This window comes from Prunus avium, chromosome 1 (assembly GCF_965620075.1).
Source record: "Prunus avium chromosome 1, drPruAviu1.hap1.1, whole genome shotgun sequence".
Taxonomy (NCBI): Eukaryota; Viridiplantae; Streptophyta; class Magnoliopsida; order Rosales; family Rosaceae; genus Prunus; species Prunus avium.
This window is the reverse complement of record NC_142284.1, coordinates 34,904,117-34,925,710: the sequence shown is the minus strand read 5'-3', so window position 1 is coordinate 34,925,710 and position 21,594 is coordinate 34,904,117. Positions and strand designations below refer to the sequence as shown.

Sequence of the window (21,594 nt, the reverse complement as noted above, 5' to 3'; positions counted from 1 at the left end):
GTGTTTTGATTACTTTTTGGGGGTTTTCATGAAAATGCTTCCAACGGACAATTGTTTGCCGAAAGACCACAGGGCGGCACAGAAATGTTGAGTGGTCTTGGATTGGGTTATGAAAAAATCCACGCATGCAAAAACAATTGCATGTTATTCTACAAAGAATATGAAACGTTGGATACATGCCCTATATGCAATGAGTCGAGGTTCAAACAGACATCTCATAATAGAATAACTAAGGTTCCACAAAAAGTCATGCGTTATTTGCCCCTAAAACCAAGATTGCAGCGACTGTATATGTCGACACATACTGCCACAGACATGAGATGGCATAAGGAAAAACGGGTAGACGACGATGTGATGCGGCATCCTGCAGATGGGGAGGCATGGAAAGAGTTCGATCAAACGTTCCCCGAGTTTGCTGCTGATCCCCGGAATGTTAGATTGGGACTTGCCACAGACGGATTCAATCCGTACGGGGTTCTAAACCAACACCACAGTACTTGGCCGATTTTCGTATTCCCATATAATTTGCCGCCTTGGAAATGCATGAAAAAAGAGTATATGATGATGACTGTTTTGATAACTGAGGATCCTGGCAGGTCAATCGATGTGTACTTAAGGCCGTTGGTTGATGAGCTCAAGGATTTATGGATAAACGGTGTGCGCACGTACGATAAATCCACCAGGAAGATGTTCACTTTGCGGGCGGCAGTTATGTGGACTGTGAATGATTTTCCCGCATATGCAATGGTGTCGGGGTGGAGCACAAAGGGTTATATGGCATGCCCTGTATGCAAGGAAGATGTGACTTCAGGTTGGCACGCTGGAAAAGTGTGTTATCTTGGACATCGAAGATGGTTGCCATGGGACCACGAGTGGCGGGAAAAGGATAAAGAGTTTGACGGGAACAAAGAGCGTCGCACAAGACCTAGAGAATCGTCTGGTGATCAGATCTTGTAACAGCCGAACCGTTTGGATTTTGCTCCGTTCGGGAAAACAGTTAGTCGGACCAGACCTGCTACACATATGAACTGGACGCACAAGTCTAGATATCAAGGATGAGGCACAATCTCGACGTTATGCATGTTGAGAAAAATGTGTTTGACACATTGATTGGAACGATTCTAGATATCAAGGAGAAGACTAAGGACACGATAAAAGCTCGTCTTGATTTAGAAAGAATGGGCATACGAAGAGGTTTATGGCTGAAAAGAGCCAGTGATAAAGTTATAGGGATCTTACATTTTTTTCCATGAAACCGAATGACAAAAAAGAGTTTCTACAGTTTGTATCGTCTGTACAATTTCCTGACGGGTATTCTTCTAATATCGCCCGTTGCGTGAATGTTGACGGGGGTAAGTTTACTGGACTGAAGAGCCATGACTGCCATGTGTTTATGCAACGCCTACTTCCTGTAGGGATTCGACATTTATTGCCGGAAGATGTAGTCAAGCCAATCATATTGTTGTCAAGATTTTTTTCCCAATTGACGGCAAAAACGTTGCGAAAGATAGACATTGATCAATTGAGTCATGAAATTGTCCAAGTCTTATGCAAGTTTGAGATGATATTCCCTCCGGATTTCTTCACGAGTATGATTCACGTGATGGTTCACTTGCCAGAAGAGACATTGCTCGCTGGTCCAGTCAACTATCGCTGGATGTATCCAGTAGAAAGGTATATAATCATTATTATTTCTGTATGCATGTTTATCACATGTTTGTTACTTGCTAATTTGCATATTTTCGTTTTAATAATTTGACAGGCTTCTTGGTGAGTTGAAAAAAACCGTACGCAACAGAGCGAAGCCCGAAGGATCCATTGTAGAGGGTTGGGTTCAATATGAGGCGCTTACTTTCTGTGCAATGTATTTAAAGGATGTAGACACAGCTTTCAATCGACCTCAGCGCAATAATGACGGCGGTGTGAGAAATGAGCAACTTTCTATTTTTGCCCAAAGCGCACGACCCTTTGGAGATCCTGTACGAGGAGAGTCATTTTCCAGGAATGACATGGAGGTAGCTCATTGGTTCGTATTGAACAATTGTGATGAGATAATAGCATACTTAGAGGAGCATGAAGAGATGATGAAGCGAGAACATCCATCACATTTGTATTCCAAGAAACACCGTGAATTGTTTCCAAAATGGTTTTTGGAATATGTAAGTTATAAGTGTTTTGTATTTGACATATATATTGTAGTATTTAATTTTCTGAAACTAATATGTGAATGTTTTAAATTAATATTAGGTGAATAAGTTGAAATCAGAGAATTCCCCCTCTTACAGTGAAGAGTTATATAACTTAGCATTCGGCCCAATTAGGACTGAATTGTTCTCGGGTTGTCATGTTAACGGCGTCAAGTTTTTGGGGACTGAACGAGATGACAAGTTGTGTACGCAAAATAGCGGTGTCCTTGTTCTGGGTAGAGGCGAAAATACGGACATTAATTTCTATGGCAAACTCACAACTGTCGTGCAATTGCTTTACAAAGACCGATACCAAGTGATCATGTTTAAGTGTCGATGGTTTGATACGAACCCAAATAGGCAGGGAAGTGTTAAAATTGATCATGGGTTACTATCTGTGAACATAAACAAAACTTGGTATGATGACGACCCTTATATTTTGGCAAACATGGCAAAACAGATTGTCTATCTAGATGACCCTAAAGCAGGGAGCGGGTGGAAAGTTGTTCAGCAGATGGATCAGAGGAATGTGTATGCTATACCAGAACAAGACCCATCTGACAACGACGTCGCTGACCAACATTTCGAATCTTCCATGGAACATGATGCAGAAACACTTCTAGATACAAATGTCGTACAAGAACCCTTTCAGCTTGAAGGAGTGTCTTCAAGAGAAATACCGATTCAGTCAATTACAATTGACCTCGGTTTTCTTCCGCGATACGATCCAACCACGGCCCCGAACAACGATGATGATGTACTTATGGAGGAGGAGGAGGAGGAGGATGAGGATGAGGAGGAGGAGGAGGAGGGGGAGGAGGAGGAGGAGGAGGAGGAGGATTGGGAGACCCCAAGTGATCACAGCGACGATAACGAAGATTATTATAGTTCAGATGATGAATAATGTAATTTATTTGTGACTTGCCATGTAAAACATAGTAATGTGAAATTATTTGTGATGAGATAATGTTAGTGTAAAGATTTTGGCAAAGTATGCTTGTTTGAATATATATACTTGCATAATCAGGAGAATCTGTAAAAAAAAAAATTGCATAATCAGGAGAATCTTTTAATTTAAAAAAACCAAAAAAAAACATTTCAATGACCTTTTTGCGCGACGAAAGATGGGTTAGCGTCGCGCAAGATGAATTTGCGGGACGAATATCGTCGTCGCGCAATAACAAAATTTTTTTGAAATAAAAGTGAATTTTCCGCGTAGACTCTGTAAAAAAACAACCGGTCGTCGCATCTCTCTGACCGGTTGCCCATATTTGCGCGACGAAGAGGATTATTGCGTCGCGCATGGTAGTTCACAATAATAAAAATTATGAAAATTATGTTGTGCGACGAACATCATCGTAGCAATTCATATGTTGCGCGACGAATATCATCGTCGCAAAAGGTAGTTCACAATAATAAAAATTATAATTAATTTCCAGAAATTATAGCACCGTGTTTCCGCGACGGAGAATGACATATTCGTCGCGTAAAAGTCTTTCCGACGACTGGATTCGTCGCGCAAACATGTTCGAACTCCGAAAAATCTCCTAAACTAGTCCAATAATAGACAAAAAATATAAAAAATTTCATTTGCACCTCAAATAATTACACTTTAAATCTCAGTAAATTGGTCACCACCTTCTTTGTGCGGGAACGCCTGTTTTCTAGCTAGGAGAGAACCAGGAGGACAAATGTGCGAAATATATTTTGAAACTAAAAAGTGTTCTTTCAACTCTACAAAACTAGTTTCAACGATCCAACCATCAAACATGTTTGTATATACTGCAAGATCGTATACCCCAAAAATCACAAAAAACAAATATTCAGAAATCTTGTAACGAACAAAAGTTTTCAACGGTTATAAATGAAAAATCATGATTTAACGGTTATTTTAATTCCGATTTTCATAATTTTTTACAACTAGACTCATTGACCCTATATAAATACAATGATTCAATTTGATCTTCAATTAAAATGATGTACACTAGTGGATACCACAAAATCTAAAGGTATATATAACAAAAGTATAAGCAAACTTTCTATTGTTATAGAGAATGAATTGGGTTTTGATGGCATACGCATTATAAGAAACTCGTTTCAACGATCCAACCGTCAAACGTGTTTGTGTATACTGTGAGATCGGATACCCCAAAAATCGCAAATAAAAATTATTCAGAGATCCAGAAATGGGACAATATATTTAACGGTTATAAATGAAAATGTTTGCGAGACGCATCGTTTCGTCGCGCATAATATCTTTGCGCGACGCTAAGTATAATAAGTCGTGCAAAATAGTTTTGCGAGACGGATAATATCGTCGCGCAATGTTATAGTTTTCAGCATTTAGGGTTTAGGGTTTATGGTTCAGGGTTTAGGGTTTAGGGTTTAGGGTTTAGGGTTCCAGGGTTCAGGATTTGCGCGACGCAGGGATAGTTACGTCACACAATGCGGCGAAATTGTGGCGCTTCAATTCCCGCGCATTAAAAAATATATGATCGACTAAGGGCTTGTTTGGGAGTGCTTTTGGAGCAGCGAAAAGCGCTTCTAAATGGGTGAAACCGCTTCTGCCTCTTAAAAATGGTGTTTGGCAAAAATTGCAAAAGCGCTTTGGGTGAGATCCAAAAGCACTTGGAGTGGTTTTGGAAGAAGCACTTGAGAGGTGCTTCTTCTTAAAAGCGCTGCAGGACAAAAACACGGGAAGCACTTGGCTCCCTTTAATGAAACTTTTAAAATGCCAAAAATACCCATATTTAATCTTTTTAAATGCCAAAATACCCTCTCTCTTTTTTTTTTTCTCTCTTTTTCTCTGCCTTAAAGAGCCATCAGCGCCACCTGCTAATACAAAGTCCGTATCAGTCCCTCCCCTGTCTGTACATCCATGCGAATCCGCTCCAAAGCACCATCACCTAACTGATTTGTTCCCTGATACTTCCGAACCTGCAATTCATAGAACACTGAGATAAAAATAAAATTATAAATTTCCTGCAGAATATAAATTACAACCTGCAATATCGGATATGGGTCATAAACAATCAAGCAGAAAGTAAAACCCGAAAAAAAATTGCTGGAATCATAATTGGCTAAATTTGAACATAACTGGAAAACTTAACTTAAAATCCTAGAATGAAGCCTTATAGTAAATCAACATACCACATGATGGGATACTTTCGCCTTTTGGAATTCCTCATAAAAGTTACACCTTCCTTTACTGGAAGCAATGAGATTACCACATAACTCCCTGTCATGAAGCAGCTTAGAAGTTTTTACTCTGGTTCTCCTACATGAATTGCACACCTATAACAAGATGAATCAGAACCAGCATTAAAGTCCTTTTATCTCACAATTGGAAAAGTCGTTGGAGAATGATACGACAGATGTATGACTTTCCTATGGAAAAACAAATACAAATAGTTGTTGCTTCAATGGCTCTTCACAATTTTATAAGATATCATTCAATGACAGATCAAGAATTCCAACCGTATGATGATGATGTTGAGCTACTTCCCTCTGGCGGGGCGGGAGTTATTATAGGGGAAGAGATGGTTGAAGAATAAAATCTAACCCATGGGCGTGAGATGGCTGACGAACGCAAGAGAATTGCAAATTTTCTTATGTCTGGTTAATTCCTTTTTTATTTTCAAAGAATTATTAAAAATTATACTTTGTGAAGTTCATACTTTTTTAAGTCGTGTTTTTATTTTGGGATCCTGTGAATTTTTATTTCCTATGTTTATTATAATATTTTGGGATTCTTTAAATTTTTTTAAAGTACTTTTAAAAGTGTTTTTACTGTGTCAGCCAAACACTCAAGAAAATATCAAAAGCACTTTTAAATGTGACATCCAAACAACAAACTGCTTTTTTGTAGAAGCGCTTATGTCATAAGCGCTACTAGCATAAGCGCTACTGGCATAAGCGCTTCGGGAAAAAGCACTCCCAAACGAGCCCTAAATGTTATTTGGTCGCGCAAGATGGAAATATCGAATTTGCGCGACGCATGTTTCCTTTTATGTCGCGCAAGATTGAAATATCGACTCTGAGCGACGTAAATTTTTTGGTCGCGCAAGATTAAATTATCGTTTTGCGCGACCTTATTTTACATGTTGGTCGCGCAAGGTTAAAAATTGAATTTGCGCGACGGATAATTTTACGTCGCTCAAGGTCCTGTATATTTTTCATCAGAACGCGACTCTCTGTTTCACTCTGTCTTCCTCCGCGAAAATCCCCATCAGCCGTGCCCTTCCGTCCAGACCACCACCAGCCGAGCCTACCTACGCCGTCACATTCCTCCAGCCGTCTCCCTTTCCTCCTCACTGACCTCAAATTCTCTCCCTCTCTCTGCAACCCAAACTCCCCCGCCCACCGTCGATGCCCCCTAAGTTCACAAACCCTCTCTCCCTTTCCCCCTCACTGACCTCAAATTCTCTCCCTCTCTCTCCAACCCAAACTCCCCCCAACCGTCGACGCCCCCTAACCAAACCACAAACCCTCTCTCCCTCTCCCCCTCACTGACCTCAAATTCTCTCCCTCTCTCTCCAACCCAAACTCCCCCCAACCGTCGACGCCCCCTAACCAAACCACAAACCCTCTCTCCCTCTCCCCCTCACTGACTTCAAATTCTCTCCCTCTCTGTCCAATCCGAACCCACCATCGGTGAAATCCCACAAAAATCCTCAACGGTGAAATCCCACAGTCTCTGTCACCATCTCCATCTTCCTCTCACGGTCTCCTCCAGGCGTGTCTCTGTGGGAAGGTATAATATATGTTTCCTTTTGTTTTGCTGTTTCGATTTCTCAATTTAGTTTGTACGTGTTGAAATTGCTTAGTCTGATGGTTGGTTAGGATTTTATGTTTTTTTTTTTTGTTACATTGGGAGGAAAGAAACCCCTTGGGGTTTCGAACCTGGGTTGTCAAGCAGGGGGAAGGGGGAGACCACCACTGTGGTACCTGCTCTCGACGTTAGGATTTTATGTTTGAATTTCCTTTTTGTATTGGCTTAGTCTCTGTTTTTCTGTGTTTTTATTTTTTATTTAGGTAGAAATTATTCTAGTGTGGGGTCACAAAATTATTTAGGTTTGGAATTGGAGAAAAAAAAGAAGTTAATATCCTTAATTTTTTATAAATAAATAAAAAGTATAAGGTCTAAAACGAAAATTAGGTACAAAGGGCAAATTATGTTAGTTTCTTACTACATCTCTCAACTCAATCTTAGGTTTCTAATTCTGTAAATCTGAAATTTTTGGAATTGTGGTTCTTCGGTTTGTTTTATTTTTCAGATTGCATTCATCCATTTCATTTTGTAAATCTGAATTTGTTTGGGGTTGAGGTTCTTGGGTTTGCTTCACAAAATGGAATGATGTGTTTTTCTTTTTTATTTAGGTAGAAATTATTCTAGTATATTTTGCAATTAAATTTTCTTGATTGATTTCTTTCTTTATTGCTACTTGATATTGAATTTGTTCTTGATTAGTTGTTGAGGTTATTTATTTATTTATTTATGTATAAATTATAAATTCTTGCCCCAGGAGGTACTTTAAATGCTTGTTTTGTGCAGATGTTGAACCTTATCAGAACCCGTAAGGCGATGACGAGTGCACAGCCTTTGCCACCCCCGGCTTCGACGTCACCTGTCAGTGCTCCACCACAGGTGGATGTTATGCAGGTTTCTCGTCAGGTCTCCCATGAGCCGGTGACATCTGAGTCATCAGTGGTGCAGCCTATTAGCGCCAGACGGCGTCATCGCCCTCCCCACATGATCGCCACCACTTCGTCCGCTGCTGCTGGTGCATCAGATTCACAACCAGGTAAAGATTTCCTTCAACTCTAGCTGTTTCAGACCAATATTTTACTAGGATTATATATTTAACGTTAATGTGATATGTGTTTGCAGCCAAGAGGAACACCCGGGGACCTTGTCGCCAGTTGAAGACGGCGAAGTCCACCCGGGTTCACAACAGTCGTGTCAACATCGGATACGACGAGCGACATCGAGCTGCACCAACGGCTGACCAACATAGCTCATTGGCCCACGACATTGGTCACGTCGTTCGGACCCATTGTCCGATGAAATGGAAGTCTTGGAAGGTCATGCCTGACGAGATGCGGACGGTGGTGCGCGAACATCTGTCGGTATGTATGCCTTTTAATTGTTTTTCTTTCAAATTTTATATATTTCTAATACTTAATGAATGTCATTAATGTATTGTAGACGAACTACAATTTAGAGAACCTCCCCGACGAGTCGTTGGCGTACGTCAACAGACTCTTTGGTGAGAGGTACAAGCAGTGGAAGACCGATCTGCACCATCATTTTATGGCATATGATGATCCGCAGGTCGCTCTTCAGGAGGGTTGCCCGAAGGAGCTTGAGGGGCGGGAGGATAGTTGGGAGTGGCTCTGTGGTCATTTTCAAGAGTCCGATTATGTGGTAATTTTTTTATATTAAGTTGAAATTTATTACATGTTTTTTTTATTAATGTTTATTTACTTTTTTTTAAATTTCATTTAATTTTCAACTAATACGTTTATTTTTTGTATAACAGAAGAAGGCGAAAGCAAATAAGGGCAATAGGGACAAGAAGACTCTTCTCCATCATTCCGGTTCCAGGCCCTTCTCATATAGGATGGAAGCGCGGCGGCGGGTAATAATTATATCGTTTTTTTTAAATTTCAATATGTCATTAATATGAATTTGTTTTTTTTGTACTAACAATTGTCTTCTCTTGTTCAATTAAGGGGGGGTCCAAATTCCCGGAGATCGACGTCTTTGGCGACGTTTATGTTCGACCCGGGAATGAGTTGGCGGAGTCCCTTCATGTAAGTATTCTTTAATTTTAATTATTGTTTTACTCATGAGTTCATGGTTATTATATGAGGATTTTAATTAATATTTTATGTTATGTTAGGCGATGATGACGGAGAAGAGCCAGTTGGTTCTTCAAGAGTCTGCCTCCCAGCTTCCTCCCGATACTCCGCTCGATGTTGTGGATCCTCCACAGGATGCGGGGTTTCAGATACTGACGGAGACCTTAGATCAGACTCTCGGGAGGAGGCCAGGGACATATTGTCGAGGGATGGGGAATGCCAGACGGCGGGAATCTAGAGCCCCTCCATCGTCCCAATCAGACACTGAAGTGATTGCTTTGAAAGCTGAGGTGGCCGAGCTTAAGACCCAAATGGCTTCCCAAATGGCCTCGTATAATGCCCAGATGTCACAGCTTATAGAGTCCATCTCTCGGTCCGGCATTCCACTCCCGTCACATTTTGGTTCCTCGTCGACCTCCGTGCCCCCTCAACCAGAGCATGGCCACCACACTTCTGCCCATGTCGATGTCCAGACTTCCGAGCCGCATTTGCAAGATGACAACATAGATGTTACTACATTTTTTAATTAGTTTTTTACTTTCTTAATTACATTTTAAACATTTTGTCTTGAACTATTTCAATTTATATTATCTTTTCATTATGGTTTTTTATTGCAATTTTATTTTATTACAAAAATAAAATAAAATTTAAACTACATAAAATATAGTTTATTGCAAAAAAAAAAAACGTACAATTCAAATATATTTTATTACAAAACAAAACGGTAAAATTAAAATTAAATAAAATGTATACTTTTGCGCGACGACATTTTTCGTCGCGCATTTACAAACGGATAAATAAATTAATTTTGAAAACTATATATTTATTTTTGCGCGACGAAATGTTTCGTCTCTTTAAAGAAAATGCGACTAATATTTTTGGTCGCGCGAAAGTGAACGCGAGTATATAACTCCGTCGCGCATATTTTTGGGACGCGAAAGTGCGATGTGTTTTAATTGTCGCTCTATTTGTTGCGCGACGAAGACTATATCGTCGCTCTTACTCTCGTGAGACGATGTAGATCTCGTCGCGTAATAGGTTTGCGCGACGAATAAGGTGTCGTCGCCATTTCAGGAGTGAGACGATTCAGGTATCATCGCGCTTACTATGGTGAGACGAATATTTGTGCGACGAATACTTTTGCGCGACGAAGAATATATCGTCGCGCTTTCAGGAGTGAGACGATTCAGGTATCGTCGCGCTTTCAGGAGTGAGATGATTCAGGTATCGTCGCGCTTACTATGGTGAGACGAATATTAGTGCGACGAATACTATCCGTCGCTATGTTTGCGCGACTAAAAGTGGTCTTCGTCGCACTCTGCGCGACTCAACCATATATTTGTCGCACAAAGTCAGTCTTTACGAACTTTGCGCGATGGTTGTTTTATCCGTCGCGCAAATACAATAGCGACTCGATTGTTCGTTGCGCGACTAATTATTCTCCGTCGCGCAAAAGGGTAAATGTAGTAGTGTAAGCCCGTTCTTCCGACTGTTGTATCCATGGTACTGACCCTCTTCTTGTTGGAATTTCATAATGGATTGCATAAGGGCAGTATTGTATTCCCTGTTAGGATTAATCTATTCAAGTTTGGAGAAGTTGAAGAAGCAAAAGTTTTAAATGCTGGGAGTTTCAAAAGATGTAGCCTCCTGTATAGACTGAAAACCCTCAAGACCAAAACTCAAAGTTGTTTGATGTGTGTTGTATAAGTGATTTTGCTCGGTTTTTGCCCTCGTCTGTTTTAGTTATTGGCTTGCACAATTAACCAGCCTCTTTCTTTCTTATTACTAGTTCAGTTGTTCTCTCTAACTAGATTTGTGCCCCTTAAGGATTTAAAAATTGAAATAATTTTTTTTCTTTAAAACTAAAATATATAATTCCCATGTCACTCTCTAAAAGTGACATCCGAAACTCATGTCATTGTTAGCAAATAACATGTATAATCTCCTTGGGTCCATGTTGTGTTTGATATTTCATGATAGTAGTTATTGGCTTGCACAATTAACAAGCCTCTTTCTTTCTTATTACCAGTTCATTTGTTCTCTCTAAGTAGATTTGTGCCCCATTAAGGATTCAAAAATTGAAATAATATTTTTTCTTTAAAACAAAAATATGTAATTCCCATGTCACTCTCTAAAAGTGACATCAGAAACTCATGTCATTGTTAGCAAATAACATGTATAATCTCTCTTTCTTGTTCTATTTTCAATTTAAAAGCACATAAACTTTCAATTAGTTCGAGGTAATATGATTATTATTTTCGACATTATTTTTGTTGTTTTGTTAGCAATGTGGTTGATATGTTAATTCATCAATTTTTATTTTGACCTCTTTGGGAATTCCTTCCAAAGAGGCTTTTCTTTGTAAACTGTTTATTTTCCTATAAAAAAATTATATTAAATAAATAAATAAGACGTGGAAAGTATACGTACCAATAAAGACCAATACAGAGTTCCAAGAGTCCATGTGCTCACACAAAAGAAACAAAAGAAAAGCAAGTCCAAACTGCGGGGTACAAGGAAGAATTGAATTGATACGCATGCAGGTAAGGATTTTCGTTATTTAAAAAAAAAAGGTTTGTGAGATTTCAAAGAAACAAAGTGTGTTTGAATATTATTATTCTTCTCAAATACGAACGTATTTATACAAGTAAAAATATGTGTTAATTCTAAATAAAATAGGAAATATATCTAAATTGCAATAAGAAATAAATCTCATTTATAATATGACTAAATAAATGATAAGTAACCAAAATTCTAGATAAATAAGGAACCAAAATCCTAACTAAATAAGGACTCACCAACACATTAAGGGTTATAATGGAATAATTTTGTTATCAGAATAAGAAGGCATTAAAAAGTGGACGGGCTTGAAACTACAAGCCTTTTGTGGACCCGAAAAATACAAATGCTAGCTTCCGTGACTAAAATAGACATGGGCGTGCTTTTAGAAAGGCAAAAAAAAACCTTACATTTAACAGAGATAACACTTTTTTGCTATTCCCGTAGGATAACTTTTTTACATGTCATTGCGTTATTGGCCGGAAATAGCACTCCCGGTTACATGAGAGCTTCTCTTCTAGAATAATGAATTATTAAATCATTATCTCAAAAAGGGAGTCAAAAATATTAGAACGTAACAATAATTGATGGAGACCCAGAAAGCATGTGAATACTCTGATTCCTTTCGCCAGGCAGTGGAGTACTGTGCCTACTGGCTACTAGCTACCAGCTGGGTTTTCCTTTTTAAGGAAACACATCTTAACTCTGGGCCTACTGGCTACTAGCTACTAGCTAGGTTTTCCATTTTAAGGAAACATCTTAACTCTGAATTCGAAAAGGAAAGGATTCCCCATGGTGGTCCTTTGGTTAGGTCACGATCGATCACGTCTTGTTTTCCTTTGTCGTCCTCCATCGTCCTTGGATTCTGCCTCTTCAGACTCAACACTCTACCCTCCATTAGTTTTCTGCAATAATGGAAATCCTGCCTCTTCATCAGTACAAGGACAACTGCCATTAAATATGATAGCTGTTAACAATATCTTTTATAGCATTTCAAAAAGCTATTGGTCAATCTTTCTAGTTAAATCATTGCATTTCCAGTTTCATTTCATGTATCTAATTTTATATGGCTAACAGTAACAGTAAAAGAACAAAGAAAAATAAGAAACATAGATTTCATTAGATATATCTCAAAACATGAAGTATGATATTGTAATACATAAATGTTAATAAGAGCCTGGAATCTAGATTATATATCAAAAGATACAAGGCCTTTTTGTCCTAATATATAAAATAGTAAAAATACAAGGCTTTTTTCCTAAATTAAGTAGGCATCACCAACATATTACTGAATCTATGCTTTAACAAGTAAATGCACTATCTTAGAGAATAAAGCTAACAGATCACAAGCATATCCACCTTAAACTTTATACTACAAGTATAGAGAAATACAAAAACTAGAACCATTATATTAAACTTTGGAGACCACCAACCTCAATAAATCGTCCTTCTCTCTCTCTCTCTCTCTCGTATTCCCTAGCTTCTATTTTTTTTTTCTCTGGTGAAAGTATCTCCTTTTCTCTCCCAATCTCATCAGGCCTATATAAATCCCTTTTCACCTTGCCTTAGACTTGCTTATAATAACTTACCTTTCTCTTCTATCTACCAAAAAAAATATAAAAAAAACACCTTTCTCTTCTCTTACCCTAGCTAGCTTATCTTCCTGAACCTCAATGGACTCTCAAGAACCACCAAAGCAACCAAACCCCTCAAACCCATCCCCCTCCACTCGCGATGTGACTGTGTATCGCATTCAAGATCTCATAACCCGTCAAAATCTTGATTCAAGACAGATACGTTACTATATTGGTGAGGGAGTCGCATATAATGTCTCCGACATAATTGATTTTACCATTACCCAGAACAACCGAACGTACCGCAGAAATGACATACTGGTCAATCCAGTACCAAAGGGCCCCCCAACACCTGGGTCTATTGATATTTCCGGTCGTAGTGATGAAGAGCCAATGAAGGGCGGCTCTAAATGCCATCAGTGATAATCCATATGGTGAGATAGTTGTGGTCTAACTGTTGTGGCTGGCTGACTAATTATGTTTAATGTACGTTAACTGTATTGATTGATAGATGATTTTGTTGTGTTGCAGGATTATGATCAACATGTTGCTGCCTACTGGCTGTAGTTTGGGACTGGACGTTTTACCATTTATGTTGGGCTGTGTCGTAGTCATTAACTAAGAACTTTATTATGTATTTCAAGAAATGTTGGACTGTAATAATTATTTTATGCCGTACGTACTTTGTAGTAGTAGTTCACTGAGAACTTTATTATGTATTTCGTGAAATGTTGGACTGTAATATTTCATCTCCATGAGTTGCTGCTCATGATGAGGCAGCGACAAGTACGATGAACTAGTTAATTATAAAGTGTTTTAGTAGTACTTTGAAGTATTTATGTTATATGCAACCGTGTTTAAGTTACAAATAATATATGATTATTGTCAGTTGGAATCTCTTTTTCTCTTGGAACAGGTTTCATCTTAGGTGGAGGTGTCGTGATGAGACACCTTTTATTACCAGCAGAAGACGACTCCACAATTGAAAAATCTCGTCCTCCTCGGCTGGCTAATACAAAAAACAAGTATGATTTCGCTACGAAGAATGCGATGATGAAAGAAAGCATTGTTGTAAATTCTAATCAACATATGGAACATTTGTGGGAGGGACAAGCTTTCTGCGGGTATCTATCACGTGGTGCTGGGGATCGGATGAGTTGGAGTTGCTGGCATGGCGAAACAAGGTTCAGGCTTGAAGCCCATCACAAGGAAATTAAGCGGATAATACTTATTAATTCGATCTAGTGCGAAAGAATGTTGCAGTCAAAAGGAAAAATAACCAAGCACTGGTTCTTGCATATTGTTATAAATGTACTAGACGACTATTTAAACTTTTAAACGATTTTCTTTGACTCTGATTGCACTTCATATTTTGTCTCTCTTAATGTTATTTTAGCTATACTGAAAGTTGGATCGGATCGAAGTATGAATGAAACCATGTACTGGATCTGGAACTGTCCTTGTGTAATAATGGTTTCTAAGAAATTCATCATAAATTTAATTTTCAAACTCCATAGTGATTTATCAGTGAAATTAATAATGAATTGGCATCTTGCTGGATAGCACAAAGGGAATTGGACGTATAATCTGTTCCAGATTGAGTTCAAAAGTCACATCAATATAAGTATATATGAAGGAAAATGATAAGTCAGGAATTCCACTCCCCCCATTTTTTTATTGATACAAAACATTAAGATAATGACTTACTAAACAACGCAGTTGTGTGCATATTTTCTTTTCAGAGAACCTAGCTGTTTATAGAAGATTTGATTTCTCAACAGGTCTATGTCTCTATGACACAAAGAAAATGAAAGGTTCGAATTAAACTTTCAATTATTGTAAGTAAATTAAAGTCCTCCTAATGAAGACTACAGATAAGAGAGGAAAGTGTGAGGGAGGCAGTCAGAGAAGAGACCTTGAGGATTGAGGTGAAGTCAAGGGAAACTATAATGGAAGCAGTCAGAGCAGAGAGGGAGGCTATGTTGGCATATTTCCGTCAACTAGTTCCTAATTTGGATCCCAGCCAGATGCTCAAAACCCCAATTTCTCCAATTCCTCCAATTACTTTACCCCCTCAAGATCAAAGCCCAAAAAATCCAATGTCTGATAAGGCAAGCTGCTCTGGGGCCACTGGTATCAGACCCCTAGCTTTGGAATTAGAAGATCCGAAGCCTGAACCTGATACTGCTGGAAAACAGAAAGAGGACACGGTAAAATCTCTGCTATTTTCCATTTCTGCCTTTTAAATTTTAAATAGACGTCGCTCCTTTTAATATCCGACGTTAAAATTTAAAATAACGACGGTATATACGTCTGTTTCTTACAAGACGCGTCGTGTTTAGTTAAATACCACGACGCTTTTACTTGTTTTGCAAATTATTGGACATTAAAAATAACGACTGTGTTTTCTGCCGTCGTCTAACTCTTTTTAAACCATCGTCTATTTCTTGATTTCATTAACTGCATTTTAATTAGACGATCTTTCTATAGTATAGTGACGTTATAAATTCCACACAACGACGGTTATGTATTTACCGACGTGTATAACCTTTCCTCCGTCAGTATTTACTAGAAACCGTCGTTTATATTATATACCACGTCTGTTTTTTGGGTTTAGTTAGAGTCGTTTATTTTAGTTCACACACAAACTAACTTATATTTCTTTATTTATTTCTTGTAACAGGATCTCTCAAAGCTAGACATGCCACCTCCTCTGTTAGCCTTATGCCAACATGTCCAGACCAAGTTGTTGCCTACTAAGGAGACTGTGGCAGTTCACATGCCCAAGGAGGTGTTTGGCTTTGAGCATGATACCTTCCTCTTACCTGAAGATATTTTGCAGTTTGGTTCCATGGTTGAGATTGGAACCACAGTGATATCAGTATACATGAGGTAATTCTCCCTAATCCCATTTTGTTTTACATTTTCCTTTCTTTTAAATTAAAATCTCATTTAATTGACTTTCATATATTTAGGTTCCTATTTGACTATTTAAAAATGGCAATATGGTAAACCTTGTTGGCCTCGTGGACCCTGGGCTAGTGAGCTTTGAATCTGAATCATTATCAGACCGAATAAAAAACTTGTCAAACCGCCTGAAAACAGCATATGGGAATCAATTTTTCTTGGTCCCTTATAATCCAGGGTTAGTACCATTTAAAGTATTTTCCTAAGCTTGTAATATTTTTCTTTGTAGTACTATTTAACCTATATGAATCATTATGTGCAGGGGTCATTGGGTGATGGTAATTGTGAGACCAGCAACAGAGACTGCCTATTACATGAATTCACTGCCAAAACGCATGGTTGACGACGACATGAAAAATATAGTGTATACGTAAGTTGATTTCTTCTGATTTAAGATTTTTCCTTCAAAATATTTAAATATACGACGGTTTTTAATAATACCGACATTATAATGAAATTATAACGACGGTAAGTTATTACCGACGTGTTAAATACTTTATTACGTAAGTATTTTCTTAAAAACGTCGTTTTAATTTAACTACCACGTCGTTTGGGTTTGATTTAAGAACGTTTTAATTTTTTCTGCTCAATTTTTTGTTATACGACGTTTTACTCTTACCGACATTATAATGTTACACAACGACGGTAAGTTTTTACCGCTGTTTGAAACAAAATATCACGTCTTGATTTTAAAAACTCCGTCATTTTGACTGATTTACCACGACGGTTACTATTTGTATTTAAATTTTTTGTTTTGTCATTAACACCCTTTGTTTTCTTGTAACAAGTCAATTAAAATGTTTAACATTCATATAAACAAAAATTCACGTAAACAGCAGGCCATTTGGAAAAATCTACACGGCACTCCTGAACAACCAACAAGTGTAGAGTGTGGCTATTACGTGATGCGATTCATGAGAGATATAATTCATGATCCAGACCTAAATTTCGAGAAGAAGGTAAAACACAACATTTTAGATATACTTTCTTTATTTTACTACGTCAGATTTTTGTTTAAAACCGTCGTTTGTATCTTTATAACACGTCGGTTTTTTGGTTTATTTTGCAGTTTGAGAAGAAAAAAGATAAAGTTCAGTATAAACAAGAGGATATTGACGAAGTTAGGCATGAATGGGCAGAATTCGTGAACAACTTATTACTGAAGGATAATTGATGTACATAAATATTTATGAACAATGTTTAGGTTTATTTTAGTTTATTTAAAATGTACATAAATATTTTGTTGTAATCAAGCGAACAAACATCAAAAAAATTTAATTTTGTTTTAAAACTTGTTTAGTTCCCAAACACCGACGTCTGATTCTAATTTACACGTCTCATACGTGTACATAATGGTCGTCTTGCTGTAACTGGAAATATAACATCGACGGCAATTCTTAAAAACGACATGTAATAGTCATAAAAACGACGGTTTATAATTAATTCATCTTGTATAAATGAATTTTGTACTTATATACTACGTCGGTTAGTATAACCTTATCGACGTCTTAATAATATACAAAGGCAGATATTCTTAAACATCCGCCTTTGTATAGATAAACAACGTCGGTTATATACATTAAAATGACGTGTAATAGTCATAAAAACGACGGTTTATAATTAATTCATCTTGTATAAATGAATTTTGTACTTATATACTACGTCGGTTCGTATAACCTTATCGACGTCTTAATAATATACAAAGGCGGATATTCTTAAACATCCGCCTTTGTATAGTTAAACAACGTCGGTTATATACACTACAATGACGTGGTAATACGATAATCCACGTCGGTTATCCAAAAAAAGACGTCGTTTTCTATTAGTTTCGACGTCTAATAATTTTATGACGTCAGTTTGTGATGTTTAACGTCGTTGTAAAAGGATACAACGTCGGATAGGTCATTTTTCATTTAATTTTTAATGACTTTTATATTTTATTTAATTCCATATTAAATTCAAAACTAAATCCAAAAATTAAACTGAAAACTACCAAGCATTGAAAAATTGTCTCTATCCTAAAGCTTTAAAAAAATATAATTTTAGAAATATTTTTTTATTGTATTTAATTACTAATATTAATAATATATTCAAAACAAAATCTGAAAAATATACCGGCAAATTCTATGCACTGATTGAGACAATATCTTGCCCGTTAAGGCCTGAAAAATGTAATTTTAGTTTTCAAAGTTCAAATGATAACAAAATTCAAACAAATTTAGTGACAAAGCATGGTACTCCTTATACTTTACATAACATAACCCTAAAGTTTATGTGATCCATTGGTGCCCATATATTCAAAATTATGAAAATCCATATTTTAGCCTACTATTGTAGAAGGCATTGTTGCAAGGAGTCCATAGCAATTTTCGGTTCATTTTTCTCATACTTGTGTATTTTTTTAAAATTATTGTAAAATTTAGGGTTTAGGGTTTAGGGTTTTTTGAAACGACGCCGGTTTTCTCCCGCTGTTTTTGGTCAACTACATAAACGAAGACTAATTGTATTCGGTTTACGACGTCGATTATTAAATAGCGACGTCCGTTATGTTTACAATGTCGGTCTTGTATAGAAACCGACGTTGTAAGTAAGAATTAGACGTCCATGTAAGTATTGACCATCGTCGTTGAAAAACGCGGTACTTTAAAATTTTTGACCGCGACCTAAAATTTTCAGAATTTCCCTTTAACCCTCAAATAGTTCATTCTCTCTCTTCAACATAAATTTGTCTGAAAGTTTTCGCTCTCTCTCAAGCTCTCTCCCAGCTCTGTCTGAATATCCATGTAAGTACAACTCTAGTCCCTTTAACCCTAATTCTCTCAGCTCTCTCTCAAGGTTTTGTTATATTCTCTCAGCTCTCTCTCAAAGCATTGGGTACGTAGATTCTCCAAGCTCTCTCTCAAGCAGTTGTTATATTCTCGCAGCTCTCTCTCAATATCCATGTAAGTACAACCCTAATCTCTTCTTAAATCCATAAATGTTTTCGTTGGTAGCTATGGGTTCTTAATTGGTAGCTATATTAGGGTTCTTTTATGTTTTGGTGTTTGCATTCTTGTAATAATTGCTCTCTGTTTGGGTTCTTTTATGTTTGTTTGTTTGGAAAAGGAATGGGGATGGGAGATTTAAGCTGTTTTTTTTTTTAACTACGATGACGGTTGATGGATCAAACCGTCGTCCAAATGTTTATTATACGTCGGTTGTTCATTTACTCCCGTCGTCTGAGTTTTAAGCCGCAACTGGTAGCCTAAAGACGACTGTTTCTCCATTAAACGTCGTCTTTAGGCTACTAGAACATCGTTCAAATTTCTGAGTTTGGGTATCTTAATGACGACAGTGACTATAGATGCCGTCGTCTGAATGTATATTAAACGACGATTATTTTGTTCAAACCGTCGTCTTGTCCATGTTTTATATTTAATTTTCATTTTGTTCTCTGCTATTTGAATGAGGTAGTGTTTCATTGTTGGTCTTTCCACTTTAATATATATATATATATATAGTGTGAGATGGATAAGTCATGGATGCATGCGGATAGAAGATCGAAGGCATATGAGTTAGGGGTGGAAGGATTTTTGAATTTTGCGTCAGAAAATCTTGGAAATACAACTGAGATTCGTTGTCCAGGTGTTAAATGTGGGAATATTCGATTGTTTGGGGTTGGAATATTCGATTGTTTGAGGTGTGATTGGATAGATAACACTTCGGGCCTTGTAGTCGACGAACTCGGATTTACCCTTGTAGATCTTAGTAAAATTGGACATAGGAATGACCAATTTGTTATGGCTTCTCATGACAAGACCCGACCCAAATTCCACTTTGAAATCCGAGCCGAACCCTGTGCGTGTCCGACACCTGGCAGGTGCCAGACACAATTGACCTTATTGCCCTTCTAGTTAAAAATTTTAATTGAAACTGGGGTTTGACTTATGTCGAAATGTCAGCAGAGTCTCCCCTGTAATTAGACCAATCCCAAATTACACCTGTCAACAAGCAAACCAAAAAAAGACACCAACTGCCAGCATGCAAATATTTACATTCTAACAATTAAACATACGTTCTAGGGCAATATCAGAGCTCTATACAGAAGAATACAGGTATAAAATAATTATACAAGATCCTACGTCAACAAGAGAAGTGGTGGAAGCTGGACTCGGCCCAGTGGTGGCTCTCTATGCACGCTTACTGCCTGGGGGCGCAAAATATAAAAAGAGTGAGTGGACCAAAAACAAAGCTTTAGAAAATAGTATTAGAACATACTAACCCCTCTGTAAAAACAGTTATGAAACTATATCATGTTCTTATTTATACTCGTACTAAAATCAAAGAATTTCTATTTATATCTATGAGCCAATCATACGCTTAATCAAACATTAAGTCTTATATAAATATACGTACAGAAATCAATGCAATTGTATATATATATCTATATATAAACAATCACACACTTGATTAAAACATTAAATTCTTGAAAGCGTTCAAATCAATTTTAATCTACCACCTAGGTGTACCCATTTATTTTTCTGTCAATTCCTTTAATCCGTCAATTCCATCCTCGTGCTACCGGAGTGACACGTCCTAGCAGACCTCGGGAAACACAAAGTCACCCGAAACGCAATCCTAGCAGATTTCAGGGGACACTTGGTCGGCCTGATCCGCATACCTCGCTCCCACGGTCCCTGGTACCTCTTAGGACTCGCAGAGCGTAAGTCAAGCATGCTGACATATCTGAAGGCAACTGGAAGTCCGTCGACATCATTATAACCGAAGGCAACTGGATGTCCGTAGACATCGTTATAACCAAAGGCAACTGGATGTCCGTAGACATCATTATAACCGAAGGTAACATATTTCCGAGGCAACATTTATTATACCGAAGGCAACCTTTTATACTTGGGTACCTATGGTGGTTTTTAAAATAAATATATTTTCCTGAAAAATATTAGAATTTATAAAACTACCTCTTAATTATCCTGAAATCCTGCTGCCATTCAATCTGATAATTATCTAACTTTTTATTTTCCCTATCCTTTAAGGATTCTCAACTCAGCAGCAAATAAATAAAAAGGATTTAAAACCAGCAATAACATGCTAGAAAAACATCAATCATTAAATATTTATTCAAGATCAAATAATGACATTAATTGCATAAAATCATTTATAAAACAAACAGTCCACTCACAGATGCTCTGAGCTAGCTGGACCCTTTTGAAGGTCCCTTCTGCGGGTCACCTTGTGCCCGGGTACCTGAATAACCATCATAATCTTTTATTAATAACTCTGCTCTATAATATAATATTAAAATAAAAACCCTGACCCCCGGCTCCTAAAAGTGCGTGCATCTCTTGTAAAGGTCATTCCTATGCCCACATTAACTTTCCTCGCAATGGGCATGCTTTAGTAGTAACTCGGGACTCAAAAGCGATAAAGTCCCAAAAAGTCAACTC

At 37.6% G+C, this 21,594-nt stretch overlaps 1 long non-coding RNA gene across 1 annotated transcript; it reads left to right on the top strand.

The window, feature by feature from the left end:
- The first annotated feature begins 13,006 nt into the window (after positions 1 to 13,006).
- Positions 13,007 to 14,008, top strand: LOC110750495 (uncharacterized). Its single transcript, XR_015836528.1, has 2 exons — positions 13,007 to 13,617; positions 13,715 to 14,008. It is a non-coding gene; the product is annotated as an uncharacterized LOC110750495 (long non-coding RNA).
- The last annotated feature ends 7,586 nt before the right edge of the window (positions 14,009 to 21,594 follow it).